At 41.0% G+C, this 15594-nt stretch overlaps 1 non-coding gene across 1 annotated transcript; it reads right to left on the bottom strand.

Moving 5' to 3' along the window:
• Window positions 1-7187: 7187 nt before the first annotated feature.
• LOC130965087 (small nucleolar RNA R71) lies at window positions 7188-7295 on the bottom strand. Its single transcript, XR_009081142.1, has one exon. It is a non-coding gene; the product is annotated as a small nucleolar RNA R71 (small nucleolar RNA).
• Window positions 7296-15594: the final 8299 nt, after the last annotated feature.

The raw sequence follows: 15594 nt of genomic DNA, 5'->3' as shown, positions 1-15594 counted from the left end.
TGTACCATAGGCACCATGACCTTCAAGAAGGCCTTGTGTGACTTAGGGTCAAGTGTAAACCTCATGCCCCTCTCTGTAATGGAGAAATTAGGGATCTTTGAGGTGCAAGCTGCAAGAATCTCATTAGAGATGGCAGACAATTCAAGAAAACAAGCTCATGGACTTGTAGAGAATGTTTTGGTGAAGATTGAAGACCATTACATCCCTACTGACTTCATAGTCCTAGAGACTGGGAAGTGCATGGATGAATCCATCATCCTTGGCAGACCCTTCCTAGCCACAGCAAAGGCTGTGATTGATGTTGATAGAGGAGAGTTGATCATTCAAGTGAATGGAGAATCCTTGGTGTTTAAGGCCCAAGGACATCCCTCTATCATCTTGGAGAGGAAGCATGAAGAGCTTCTCTCAAAACAGAGCCAAGTAGGGCCCCCACAGTCAAACTCTAAGTTTGGTGTTGGGAGGCCACAACCAAACTCTAAGTTTGGTGTTGAACCCCCACATTCAAACTCTAAGTTTGGTGTTGGGAGGTTCCAACACGGTTCTGAGTATTTCTGAGGCTCCATGAGAGTCCTCTGTCAAGCTAATGACATTAAAGAAGCGCTTGTTGGGAGGCAACCCAATGTTTTATGGTTAACTATTTTCTTTTGTTATTTTATCTTTTTTGTAGGTTGATGATCATAAGAAGTCACAAAAACAATGAAAAAAGCAAAAACAGAATAAAAAACAGGAAGAAAAACAGCACACCCTGGAGGAAGAAGCTGCTGGCGTTTAAACGCCAGTAAGCCTAGCAGTTGGGCGTTTAACGCCCAGTCTGGCACCATTCTGGGCGTTTAACGCCAGAAAGGGGCACCAGACTGGCGTTAAACGCCAGAAAAGGGCAACAACTTGGCGTTAAACGCCAGGAATGGGCACCAGCCCGGCGTTTAACGCCAGAAATAGCTCAAAACGTGATTTTGAGCAACATTTGGTGCAGGGATGACTTTTCCTTGACACCACAGGATCTGTGGACCCCACAGGACCCCACCATCACTCTCTCTCTTCTTCCCCCATTCACCAAACACCTCAATACCCTTCTTCAACCCTTCATTTTCACACAACCTAAACACCCTTCTTACCCTTCTTGGCCGAACACACCACCTTCCCCCTCTTCCTCATTTCTTCTTCTTCTACTCTCTTCTTTCTTCTTTTGCTCGAGGACGAGCAAACATTTTAAGTTTGGTGTGGTAAAAGCGTTGCTTTTTCATAACCATTTATGGCATCCAAGGCCGGAGAAACCTCTAAAAAGAGGAAAGGGAAGGCAAAAGCTTCCACCTCCGAGTCATGGGAGATGGATAGATTCCTCTCAAGGGTGCATCAAGTCCACTTCTATGAAGTTGTGGCCTTGAAGAAGGTGATCCCCGAGGTCCCCTTTTCACTCAAAAAGGGTGAATATCCGGAGATCCGCCATGAGATCCGAAGAAGAGGGTGGGAAGTACTTACCAACCCCATTCAACAAGTCGGAATCTTGATGGTTCAAGAGTTCTATGCCAATGCATGGATCACCAAGAACCATGACCAAAGTGTGAACCCGAATCCAAAGAATTATCTCACTATGGTTCGGGGGAAATACTTGGATTTCAGTCCGGAGAGTGTGAGGGTGGCGTTCAACTTGCCTCTGATGCAAGGAGATGAGCACCCTTACACTAGAAGGGTCAACTTTGATCAAAGGTTGGACCAAGTCCTCACAACCATATGTGAAGAGGGCGCACAATGGAGGCAAGATTCAAGAGGAAAGCCGGTTCAATTGAGAAGGCATGACCTCAAGCCCGTGGCTAGAGGATGGTTAGAGTTCATACAACGCTCAATCATTCCCACTAGCAACCGGTCCGAAGTTACCATAGACCGGGCCATCATGATTCATAGCATCATGATTGGAGAAGAAGTGGAAGTTCATGAGGTTATAGCTCAAGAACTCTACAAAGTGGCGGACAAGACCTCCACTTTGGCAAGGTTAGCCTTTCCTCATCTCATCTGTCACCTCTGTTATTCAGTTGGAGTTGACATAGAGGGAGATACCCCTATTGATGAGGACAAGCCCATCACCAAGAAAAGGATGGAGTACACAAGAGACCCCTCTCACCATGAGATCCCTGAGATTCCTCAAGGGATGCACTTTCCTCCACAAAATTATTGGGAGCAACTAAACACCTCCCTAGGAGAATTGAGTTCCAACATGGGACAACTAAGGGTGGAGCATCAAGAACACTCCATTCTCCTCCATGAAATTAGAGAAGACCAAAGAATCATGAGGGAGGAGCAACAAAGACAAGGAAGAGACATTGAGGAGCTCAAGCACTCCATAGGATCTTCAAGAGCAAGAAAGAGCCGCCATCACTAAGGTGGACCCGTTCCTTGATTTCCTTGTTCTTTATTCTTCTGTTTTTCGATTTTTATGCTTATGTTTGCCCATGTTTATGTCTTGTGATCATTAGTGTCTTAGTGTCTATGCCTTAAAGTTATGAATGTCCTATGAATCCATCACCTCTCTTAAATAAAAACGTGCTTAATTGAAAAGGAAAGAATTGCATGAATTCTGAATTTTATAATAGTTTAATTATTTTGATGTGGTGGCAACACTTTTGTTCTCTGAATGTATGCTTGAACAGTGCATATGTCTTTTGAACTTGTGGTTCATGAATGTTGGCTCTTGAAATAATGATGAAAAAGGAGACATGTTACTGAGGATCTGAAAAATCATAAAAATGATTCTTGAAGCAAGAAAAAGCAGTGAATACAAAAAAAAAAGACCGAAAAAAAAGAAGAAAAGGAAAGAAATAAAGTTGTGATCCAAGGCAAATAAGAGTGTGCTTAAGAACCCTGGACACCTCTAATTGGGGACTTTAGCAAAGCTGAGTCACAATCTGAAAAGGTTCACCCAATTATGTGTCTGTGGCATGTATGTATCCGGTGGTAGTACTGGAAGACAGAGTGCTTTGGGCCACAGCCAAGACTCAAGAAATAGCTATGTTCAAGAATCATCATACTTTACTAAGAGAATCATTAACACTATCCGGATTCTAAGTTCCTAAAGAAGCCAATCATTCTGAATTACAAGGGATAGAGTGAGATGCCAAAACTATTCAGAGACAAAAAGATAAAAGCCCCGCTCATCTAATTAATACTGATCTTCATAGATGTTTTGGAGTTCATTGCATATTCTCTTCTTTTTATCTTATTTGATTTTCAGTTGCTTGGGGACAAGCAACAATTTAAGTTTGGTGTTGTGATGAGCGGATAATTTGTATGCTTTTTGGCATTGTTTTTAGTATATTTTTAGTATGATCTAGTTAGTTTTTAGTATATTTTTATTAGTTTTTAATTAAAATTCACTTTTCAGGATTTTACTATGAGTTTGTGTGTTTTTCTGTGATTTCAGGTATTTTCTGGCTGAAATTGAGGGATCTGAGCAAAAATCTGATCCAGAGACTCAAAAGGACTGCAGATGCTGTTAGATTCTGACCTCCCTGCACTCGAAGTGGATTTTCTGGAGCTACAAAAGCCCAATCGGCGCGCTCTCAACGGCGTTGGAAAGTAGACATCCTGGGCTTTCCAGCAATATATAATAGTCCATACTTTGCCCAAGATTTGATGGCCCAAACCGGCGTTCAAAGTCACCTCAAGAAATTCCAGCGTTAAACGCCGGAACTGGCACCTAATTGGGAGTTAAACGCCCAAACTGGCACTAAAGCTGGCGTTTAACTCCAAGGAGAGTCTCTACACGAAATTGCTTCATTGCTCAGCCCAAGCACACACCAAGTGGGCCCAGAAGTGGATTTTTCTGTCATTTACTCATCTATGTACTAGTTTTCTATAAGTAGGACCTTTTACTATTGTATTAGGGAGATCTTTTGATCATGTTTTGATGATTAAACCCTCTTTGGGAGGCTGGCCATTCGGCCATGCCTAGACCTTGTTCTTATGTATTTTCAACGGTGGAGTTTCTACACACCATAGATTAAGGTGTGGAGCTCTGCTGTACCTCGAGTATTAATGCAATTACTGTTGTTCTTCTATTCAATTCCGCTTGTTCTTTGTCCAAGATATCACTTGTTCTTCAACCTGATGAAGGTGATGATTGACGCCCATCACCATTCTCACCCATGAACAAGGTGACTGACAACCATTCTTGTTCTACAAGCATCTGAGGCTTAGTGAATATCTCTTGGATTCCTGATTGCACGCTGCATGGTTGATCGCCTGACAACCGAGTGCTCGCCTGACAAACGAGCCAACCATTCCGTGAGATCAGAGTCTTCGTGGTAAAGGCAGGACTTGATGGCAGCATTCAAGAGAATCCGGAAGGTCTAACCTTGTCTGTGGTATTCTGAGTAGGATTCAATGATTGAATGACTGTGACGTGCTTCAAACCTGTAACCTACTGGGCATTAGTGACAGACGCAAAAGAGTGATTCTATTCCGGTAGGGGAGGGAACCAAACCGGTGATTGGCAGTACTGTGACAGAGTGCGTGCATTAGCTTTCACTGCGCGGATGGGAGGTAGCTGCTGACAACAGTGAAACCCTACACGAGCTTGCCATGGAAAGGAGTAAGAAAGGATTGGATGAAGACAGTAGGAAAGCAGAGAGACGGAAGGGAAGGCATCTTCATACGCTTGTCTGAAGCTCTTACACCAATGATATACATAAGTATCACTATCTTTATGTTCTATGTTATTTTCGTTCATCATCATATACATTTGAGTTTGCCTGACTAAGATTTACAAGATGACCATAGCTTGCTTCAATGCTAACAATCTCCGTGGGATCGACCCTTACTCACGTAAGGTATTACTTGGACGACCCAGTGCACTTGCTGGTTAGTTGTGCGAAGTTGTGTAATGCCATGGAATTGAACCACCAAGTTTTTGGAGTTCATGACCAGGGATTATGAGAGTTGTGAAAAGTATTGTTCACAATTTCGCGCACCAAGTTTTTGGCGCCGTTGCCGGGGACTGTTCAAGTTTTGAGCAAGCTTTTGGTAACAATGCCTGGGATTGTTCTAGTTTGGACAACTGACGGTTCATCTTGTTGCTTAGATTAGGTATTTATTTTTTTCGAAATTCTTGAAGATGAATTCTAGAGTTTCATGATGATTTGTTGAAATCTGGCTGGCTGAGAAGCCATGTCTAATCTGATTGGACCGAGGTTTCAACCTATCACCACAAGAGCTTGTTGATTTTCATCAAACTTGCTTTTGGAGCAGTGATCTGCTAAGGCTTGGCTGACCTTTGGTCATGTCTAGTGTTTTGGACCGAAGCTTTCCTTGAAAGCTTGGCTGGCTGTGAAGCCATGTCTAATGCCTGGACCGGAGTCTTAGACTAGCATTGCACTGATTCCTGGAATTCTCATTAAGAATTTTGATACCTTTTTCCCACTTAATTTTCGAAAAACACAAAAAAAATTGCAAATTCATAAAAAACCAAAAAAATATTTGATGTTTCTTGCTTGAGTCTAGTGTCTCATCTTAAGTTTGGTGTCAAATGCATGTTTTTGTTACATTTTTCGAATCCATGCATATATTTTGTGTTCTAATCTTTGAATTCTATTGACTTGAAGTGTTTTGTGTGTCTCATATGCATTCTCATTTTGATAGTGTCAGTAGTATACAAACTGCTAAGTTTGGTGTCTTGCATGCATTGTTGTTTGATTCTTAGTGCATTTTGATTATTAAAAAAAATCCAAAAATATTTTTTAATTTGTGTCTTTTCAAGTCAATAATACAAAGAATTGAAGATTCAGAACATACTGCAGAGGAATTATACAGAAAAAGCTGAGCATTCAAAAATGCCCAGTGAAGAAGGCAGACTGGCGTTTAAACGCCAGCCAGGGTACCTGGTTGGGCGTTTAACGCCCAAAAAGGGTGCATTTTGGGCGTTAAACGCCAGAATGGATACCATTCTGGGCGTTTAACGCCAGGATGGTGCTAGGGGGAAGATTCTGTTTCAAATCAATTTTTTTTCAAGTTTTCAAAGTTTTTCAAAATCAAATCTTTTTCAAATCATATCTTTTCAATCAAATGTTTTCAAAATCAATTTCTTTCCTTTTTCAAAGATACTTACTAACAATTAATGATTTGATTGAACATTTTTTGCCTCTTCTGTTGAGAAAGGTTTTATGTTTGAATCTTATCTTTTCTTGTTAGGCAAGTCATTAATTCTCAAAATCATATCTTTTCAAATTGTTTTCAAATCATATCTTTTAAAATTGTTTTCTAATCATATCTTCTCAATCACATCTTTTAAAACCATAACTTTTCAATCAAATCTTTTTAACCTCATCTTTTTCAAAATAGTTTTCAATCAAATCCTTTTGACTTCTAATTTCAAAATCTTTTTCAAAAATCACTTGATTTCTTTTTCACTTTCAATTTTCGAAAATTATCAACATCTTTTTAATTGAATTTTCGAAAATTTCCTTCCCTCCTTCCCACATCCTTCTATTTATGGAGTACCACTCCTTCTAAATGCACAATTCGAACCTTATCCAATTAAAGTTCGAATTCTTCTTCTCCTTCTTCTTTCTATTTCTCTTTTCCTCTGACACTTCAAGGAATCTCTATACTGTGACATAGAGGATTCCACACTCTCTTTTTCTCTTCTCTTTCATATGAGCAGGAGCAGAGACAAAGGCATTCTTGTTGAAGCTGACCCTGAACCTGAAAGGACCTTGAAGAGAAAACTAAGAGAAGCCAAAGCACAACTCTCTTTAGGGGACCTGACCGAATTCTTCAAGGAAGAAGAACCCATGGCAGCCGAAAACAACAACAATGCCAACAATGCAAGGAAGGTGCTGGGTGACTTCACTGCACCTACTCCTGATTTCTATGGGAGAAGCATCTCTATCCCTGCCATTGGAGCAAACAACTTTGAGCTTAAGCCTCAATTAGTTTCTCTAATGCAACAGAATTGCAAGTTCCATGGACTTCCAATGGAAGATCCTCATCAATTTTTAGCTGAATTCTTGCAAATCTGTGACACAGTCAAGACTAATGGGGTTAACCCTGAGGTCTATAGACTGATGCTATTCCCTTTTGCTGTAAGAGACAGAGCTAGAATATGGTTGGATTCTCAACCTAAAGAAAGCCTGGACTCTTGGGAAAAGCTAGTCAATGCCTTCTTGGCAAAGTTCTTTCCACCACAAAGATGGAGTAAGCTTAGAGTGGAAGTCCAAACCTTCAGACAGAAGGATGGAGAATCCCTCTATGAAGCTTGGGAAAGATACAAACAATTAATCAGAAGATGTCCTTCTGACATGCTTTCTGAATGGAGCATCATAGGTATTTTCTATGATGGTCTCTCTGAACTATCCAAGATGTCTTTGGATAGCTCTGCTGGAGGATCTCTTCATCTGAAGAAGACGCCTGCAGAAGTTCAAGAATTGATTGAAATGGTTGCAAATAACCAATTCATGTACACTTCTGAAAGAAATCCTGTGAACAATGGGACTAGTCAGAAGAAAGGAGTTCTTGAGATTGACACTCTGAATGCCATATTGGCTCAGAACAAGATATTGACTCAACAAGTCAATTTGATTTCTCAAAGTCTGTCGGGAATGCAAATGCACCAAACAGTACTAAGGAAGCTTCATCTGAGGAAGAAGCCTATGATCCTGAGAACCCTTCAATGGAAGAGGTGAATTACCTAGGAGAACCCTATGGAAACACCTACAATTCTTCATGGAGAAATCACCCCAATTTCTCATGGAAGAATCAAGAGAGACCTCAACAAGGTTTCAATAACAATAATGGTGAAGAAACAGGTTTAGCAATAGCAAGCCTTTTCCATCATCTTCTCAGCAACAGACAGAGAGTTCTAAGCAGGATACCTCTGACTTAGCAACAATGGTCTCTGATCTAATCAAAACCACTCAAAGTTTCATGAATGAAACAAGGTCCTCTATCAGAAATTTGGAAGGACAAGTGGGACAACTGAGCAAGAAAGTTATTGAACTCCCTCCTAGTACTCTCCCAAGTAATACAGAAGAAAATCCAAAAGGAGAGTGCAAAGCCATAAACATGGCCGAATATGGAGAGGAAAGAGAGGAGGAGGACGCCACTGAGGAAGACCTCAGTGGGCGTGTACCAATCTCCTCTGAGTTCCTCAATGAGGAACAATGGGAATCTGAGGCTCAAAATGAGACCATAGAGATTCCATTGGACTTACTTCTGCCATTCATGAGTCCTGATGAGTATTCGTCCTCTGAAGAGGATGAGTATGTCACTGAAGAGCAAGTTGCTAAATACCTTGGAGCAATCATGAAACTGAATGACAAGTTATTTGGAAATGAGACTTGGGAGGATGAACCACCTTTGCTCACCAAAGAACTGGATGACTTGTCTAGGCAGAAACTGCCTCAAAAGAGGCAGGATCCTGGGAAGTTTTCTATACCTTGTACCATAGGCACCATGACCTTCAAGAAGGCCTTGTGTGACTTAGGGTCAAGTGTAAACCTCATGCCCCTCTCTGTAATGGAGAAATTAGGGATCTTTGAGGTGCAAGCTGCAAGAATCTCATTAGAGATGGCAGACAATTCAAGAAAACAAGCTCATGGACTTGTAGAGAATGTTTTGGTGAAGATTGAAGACCATTACATCCCTACTGACTTCATAGTCCTAGAGACTGGGAAGTGCATGGATGAATCCATCATCCTTGGCAGACCCTTCCTAGCCACAGCAAAGGCTGTGATTGATGTTGATAGAGGAGAGTTGATCATTCAAGTGAATGGAGAATCCTTGGTGTTTAAGGCCCAAGGACATCCCTCTATCATCTTGGAGAGGAAGCATGAAGAGCTTCTCTCAAAACAGAGCCAAGTAGGGCCCCCACAGTCAAACTCTAAGTTTGGTGTTGGGAGGCCACAACCAAACTCTAAGTTTGGTGTTGAACCCCCACATTCAAACTCTAAGTTTGGTGTTGGGAGGTTCCAACACGGTTCTGAGTATTTCTGAGGCTCCATGAGAGTCCTCTGTCAAGCTAATGACATTAAAGAAGCGCTTGTTGGGAGGCAACCCAATGTTTTATGGTTAACTATTTTCTTTTGTTATTTTATCTTTTTTGTAGGTTGATGATCATAAGAAGTCACAAAAACAATGAAAAAAGCAAAAACAGAATGAAAAACAGGAAGAAAAACAGCACACCCTGGAGGAAGAAGCTGCTGGCGTTTAAACGCCAGTAAGCCTAGCAGTTGGGCGTTTAACGCCCAGTCTGGCACCATTCTGGGCGTTTAACGCCAGAAAGGGGCACCAGACTGGCGTTAAACGCCAGAAAAGGGCAACAACCTGGCGTTAAACGCCAGGAATGGGCACCAGCCCGGCGTTTAACGCCAGAAATAGCTCAAAACGTGATTTTGAGCAACATTTGGTGCAGGGATGACTTTTCCTTGACACCACAGGATCTGTGGACCCACAGGACCCCACCATCACTCTCTCTCTTCTTCCCCCATTCACCAAACACCTCAATACCCTTCTTCAACCCTTCATTTTCACACAACCTAAACACCCTTCTTACCCTTCTTGGCCGAACACACCACCTTCCCCCTCTTCCTCATTTCTTCTTCTTCTACTCTCTTCTTCTTCTTTTGCTCGAGGACGAGCAAACATTTTAAGTTTGGTGTGGTAAAAGCGTTGCTTTTTCATAACCATTTATGGCATCCAAGGCCGGAGAAACCTCTAAAAAGAGGAAAGGGAAGGCAAAAGCTTCCACCTCCGAGTCATGGAGATGGATAGATTCCTCTCAAGGGTGCATCAAGTCCACTTCTATGAAGTTGTGGCCTTGAAGAAGGTGATCCCCGAGGTCCCCTTTTCACTCAAAAAGGGTGAATATCCGGAGATCCGCCATGAGATCCGAAGAAGAGGGTGGGAAGTACTTACCAACCCCATTCAACAAGTCGGAATCTTGATGGTTCAAGAGTTCTATGCCAATGCATGGATCACCAAGAACCATGACAAAGTGTGAACCCGAATCCAAAGAATTATCTCACTATGGTTCGGGGGAAATACTTGGATTTCAGTCCGGAGAGTGTGAGGGTGGCGTTCAACTTGCCTCTGATGCAAGGAGATGAGCACCCTTACACTAGAAGGGTCAACTTTGATCAAAGGTTGGACCAAGTCCTCACAACCATATGTGAAGAGGGCGCACAATGGAGGCAAGATTCAAGAGGAAAGCCGGTTCAATTGAGAAGGCATGACCTCAAGCCCGTGGCTAGAGGATGGTTAGAGTTCATACAACGCTCAATCATTCCCACTAGCAACCGGTCCGAAGTTACCATAGACCGGGCCATCATGATTCATAGCATCATGATTGGAGAAGAAGTGGAAGTTCATGAGGTTATAGCTCAAGAACTCTACAAAGTGGCGGACAAGACCTCCACTTTGGCAAGGTTAGCCTTTCCTCATCTCATCTGTCACCTCTGTTATTCAGTTGGAGTTGACATAGAGGGAGATACCCCCATTGATGAGGACAAGCCCATCACCAAGAAAAGGATGGAGTACACAAGAGACCCCTCTCACCATGAGATCCCTGAGATTCCTCAAGGGATGCACTTTCCTCCACAAAATTATTGGGAGCAACTAAACACCTCCCTAGGAGAATTGAGTTCCAACATGGGACAACTAAGGGTGGAGCATCAAGAACACTCCATTCTCCTCCATGAAATTAGAGAAGACCAAAGAATCATGAGGGAGGAGCAACAAAGACAAGGAAGAGACATTGAGGAGCTCAAGCACTCCATAGGATCTTCAAGAGCAAGAAAGAGCCGCCATCACTAAGGTGGACCCGTTCCTTGATTTCCTTGTTCTTTATTCTTCTGTTTTTCGATTTTTATGCTTATGTTTGCCCATGTTTATGTCTTGTGATCATTAGTGTCTTAGTGTCTATGCCTTAAAGTTATGAATGTCCTATGAATCCATCACCTCTCTTAAATAAAAACGTGCTTAATTGAAAAGGAAAGAATTGCATGAATTCTGAATTTTATAATAGTTTAATTATTTTGATGTGGTGGCAACACTTTTGTTCTCTGAATGTATGCTTGAACAGTGCATATGTCTTTTGAACTTGTGGTTCATGAATGTTGGCTCTTGAAAGAATGATGAAAAAGGAGACATGTTACTGAGGATCTGAAAAATCATAAAAATGATTCTTGAAGCAAGAAAAAGCAGTGAATACAAAAAAAAAAAAAGACCGAAAAAAAAGAAGAAAAGGAAAGAAATAAAGTTGTGATCCAAGGCAAATAAGAGTGTGCTTAAGAACCCTGGACACCTCTAATTGGGGACTTTAGCAAAGCTGAGTCACAATCTGAAAAGGTTCACCCAATTATGTGTCTGTGGCATGTATGTATCCGGTGGTAATACTGGAAGACAGAGTGCTTTGGGCCACAGCCAAGACTCAAGAAATAGCTATGTTCAAGAATCATCATACTTTACTAAGAGAATCATTAACACTATCCGGATTCTAAGTTCCTAAAGAAGCCAATCATTCTGAATTACAAGGGATAGAGTGAGATGCCAAAACTATTCAGAGACAAAAAGATAAAAGCCCCGCTCATCTAATTAATACTGATCTTCATAGATGTTTTTGGAGTTCATTGCATATTCTCTTCTTTTTATCTTATTTGATTTTCAGTTGCTTGGGGACAAGCAACAATTTAAGTTTGGTGTTGTGATGAGCGGATAATTTGTATGCTTTTTGGCATTGTTTTTAGTATATTTTTAGTATGATCTAGTTAGTTTTAGTATATTTTATTAGTTTTTTAATTAAATTCACTTTTCTGGATTTTACTATGAGTTTGTGTGTTTTTTCTGTGATTTCAGGTATTTCTGGCTGAATTGAGGGATCTGAGCAAAAATCTGATCCAGAGACTCAAAAGGACTGCAGATGCTGTTAGATTCTGACCTCCCTGCACTCGAAGTAGATTTTCTGGAGCTACAGAAGCCCAATCGGCGCGCTCTCAACGGCGTTGGAAAGTAGACATCCTGGGCTTTCCAGCAATATATAATAGTCCATACTTTGCCCAAGATTTGATGGCCCAAACCGGCGTTCAAAGTCACCTCAAGAAATTCCAGCGTTAAACGCCGGAACTGGCACCTAATTGGGAGTTAAACGCCCAAACTGGCACTAAAGCTGGCGTTTAACTCCAAGGAGAGTCTCTACACGAAATTGCTTCATTGCTCAGCCCAAGCACACACCAAGTGGGCCCAGAAGTGGATTTTTCTGTCATTTACTCATCTATGTACTAGTTTTCTATAAGTAGGACCTTTTACTATTGTATTAGGGAGATCTTTTGATCATGTTTTGATGATTAAACCCTCTTTGGGAGGCTGGCCATTCGGCCATGCCTAGACCTTGTTCTTATGTATTTTCAACGGTGGAGTTTCTACACACCATAGATTAAGGTGTGGAGCTCTGCTGTACCTCGAGTATTAATGCAATTACTGTTGTTCTTCTATTCAATTCCGCTTGTTCTTTGTCCAAGATATCACTTGTTCTTCAACCTGATGAAGGTGATGATTGACGCCCATCACCATTCTCACCCATGAACAAGGTGACTGACAACCATTCTTGTTCTACAAGCATCTGAGGCTTAGTGAATATCTCTTGGATTCCTAATTGCACGCTGCATGGTTGATCGCCTGACAACCGAGTGCTCGCCTGACAAACGAGCCAACCATTCCGTGAGATCAGAGTCTTCGTGGTAAAGGCAGGACTTGATGGCAGCATTCAAGAGAATCCGGAAGGTCTAACCTTGTCTGTGGTATTTGAGTAGGATTCAATGATTGAATGACTGTGACGTGCTTCAAACCTGTAACCTACTGGGCGTTAGTGACAGACGCAAAAGAGTGATTCTATTCCGGTAGGGAGGGAACCAAACCGGTGATTGGCAGTACTGTGACAGAGTGCGTGCATTAGCTTTCACTGCGCGGATGGGAGGTAGCTGCTGACAACAGTGAAACCCTACACGAGCTTGCCATGGAAAGGAGTAAGAAAGGATTGGATGAAGACAGTAGGAAAGCAGAGAGACGGAAGGGAAGGCATCTTCATACGCTTGTCTGAAGCTCTTACACCAATGATATACATAAGTATCACTATCTTTATGTTCTATGTTATTTTCGTTCATCATCATATACATTTGAGTTTGCCTGACTAAGATTTACAAGATGACCATAGCTTGCTTCAATGCTAACAATCTCCGTGGGATCGACCCTTACTCACGTAAGGTATTACTTGGACGACCCAGTGCACTTGCTGGTTAGTTGTGCGAAGTTGTGTAATGCCATGGAATTGAACCACCAAGTTTTTGGAGTTCATGACCAGGGATTATGAGAGTTGTGAAAAGTATTGTTCACAATTTCGCGCACCAAGTTTTTGGCGCCGTTGCCGGGGACTGTTCAAGTTTTGAGCAAGCTTTTGGTAACAATGCCTGGGATTGTTCTAGTTTGGACAACTGACGGTTCATCTTGTTGCTTAGATTAGGTATTTATTTTTTCGAAATTCTTGAAGATGAATTCTAGAGTTTCATGATGATTTGTTGAAATCTGGCTGGCTGAGAACCATGTCTAATCTGATTGGACCGAGGTTTCAACCTATCACCACAGAGCTTGTTGATTTTCATCAAACTTGCTTTTGGAGCAGTGATCTGCTAAGGCTTGGCTGACCTTTGGTCATGTCTAGTGTTTTGGACCGAAGCTTTCCTTGAAAGCTTGGCTGGCTGTGAAGCCAGTCTAATGCCTGGACCGGAGTCTTAGACTAGCATTGCACTGATTCCTGGAATTCTCATTAAGAATTTTGATACCTTTTTCCACTTAATTTTCGAAAAACACAAAAAAAATTGCAAATTCATAAAAAACCAAAAAATATTTGATGTTTCTTGCTTGAGTCTAGTGTCTCATCTTAAGTTTGGTGTCAAATGCATGTTTTTGTTACATTTTCGAATCCATGCATATATTTTGTGTTCTAATCTTTGAATTCTATTGACTTGAAGTGTTTTGTGTCTCATATGCATTCTCATTTTGATAGTGTCAGTAGTATACAAACTGCTAAGTTTGGTGTCTTGCATGCATTGTTGTTTGATTCTTAGTGCATTTTGATTATTAAAAAAAAATCCAAAAATATTTTTTAATTTGTGTCTTTTCAAGTCAATAATACAAAGAATTGAAGATTCAGAACATACTGCAGAGGATATACAGAAAAAGCTGAGCATTCAAAAATGCCCAGTGAAGAAGGCAGACTGGCGTTTAAACGCCAGCCAGGGTACCTGGTTGGGCGTTTAACGCCCAAAAAGGGTGCATTTTGGGCGTTAAACGCCAGAATGGATACCATTCTGGGCGTTTAACGCCAGGATGGTGCTAGGGGGAAGATTCTGTTTCAAATCAATTTTTTTTCAAGTTTTCAAAGTTTTTCAAAATCAAATCTTTTTCAAATCATATCTTTTCAATCAAATGTTTTCAAAATCAATTTCTTTCCTTTTTCAAAGATACTTACTAACAATTAATGATTTGATTGAACATTTTTTGCCTCTTCTGTTGAGAAAGGTTTTATGTTTGAATCTTATCTTTTCTTGTTAGGCAAGTCATTAATTCTCAAAATCATATCTTTTCAAATTGTTTTCAAATCATATCTTTTAAAATTGTTTTCTAATCATATCTTCTCAATCACATCTTTTTAAAACCATAACTTTTCAATCAAATCTTTTTAACCTCATCTTTTTCAAAATAGTTTTCAATCAAATCCTTTTGACTTCTAATTTCAAAATCTTTTTCAAAAATCACTTGATTTCTTTTTCACTTTCAATTTTCGAAAATTATCAACATCTTTTTAATTGAATTTTCGAAAATTTCCTTCCCTCCTTCCCACATCCTTCTATTATGGAGTACCACTCCTTCTAAATGCACAATTCGAACCTTATCCAATTAAAGTTCGAATTCTTCTTCTCCTTCTTCTTTCTATTTCTCTTTTCCTCTGCACTTCAAGGAATCTCTATACTGTGACATAGAGGATTCCACACTCTCTTTTCTCTTCTCTTTCATATGAGCAGGAGCAGAGACAAAGGCATTCTTGTTGAAGCTGACCCTGAACCTGAAAGGACCTTGAAGAGAAAACTAAGAGAAGCCAAAGCACAACTCTCTTTAGGGGACCTGACCGAATTCTTCAAGGAAGAAGAACCCATGGCAGCCGAAAACAACAACAATGCCAACAATGCAAGGAAGGTGCTGGGGACTTCACTGCACCTACTCCTGATTTCTATGGAGAAGCATCTCTATCCCTGCCATTGGAGCAAACAACTTTGAGCTTAAGCCTCAATTAGTTTCTCTAATGCAACAGAATTGCAAGTTCCATGGACTTCCAATGGAAGATCCTCATCAATTTTTAGCTGAATTCTTGCAAATCTGTGACACAGTCAAGACTAATGGGGTTAACCCTGAGGTCTATAGACTGATGCTATTCCCTTTTGCTGTAAGAGACAGAGCTAGAATATGGTTGGATTCTCAACCTAAAGAAAGCCTGGACTCTTGGGAAAGCTAGTCAATGCCTTCTTGGCAAAGTTCTTTCCACCACAAAGATGGAGT

The sequence above is a fragment of the Arachis stenosperma genome, chromosome 2, assembly GCF_014773155.1.
Source record: "Arachis stenosperma cultivar V10309 chromosome 2, arast.V10309.gnm1.PFL2, whole genome shotgun sequence".
NCBI classification, from domain to species: domain Eukaryota; kingdom Viridiplantae; phylum Streptophyta; class Magnoliopsida; order Fabales; family Fabaceae; genus Arachis; species Arachis stenosperma.
This window is presented reverse-complemented; position numbering and strand designations above follow the sequence as displayed.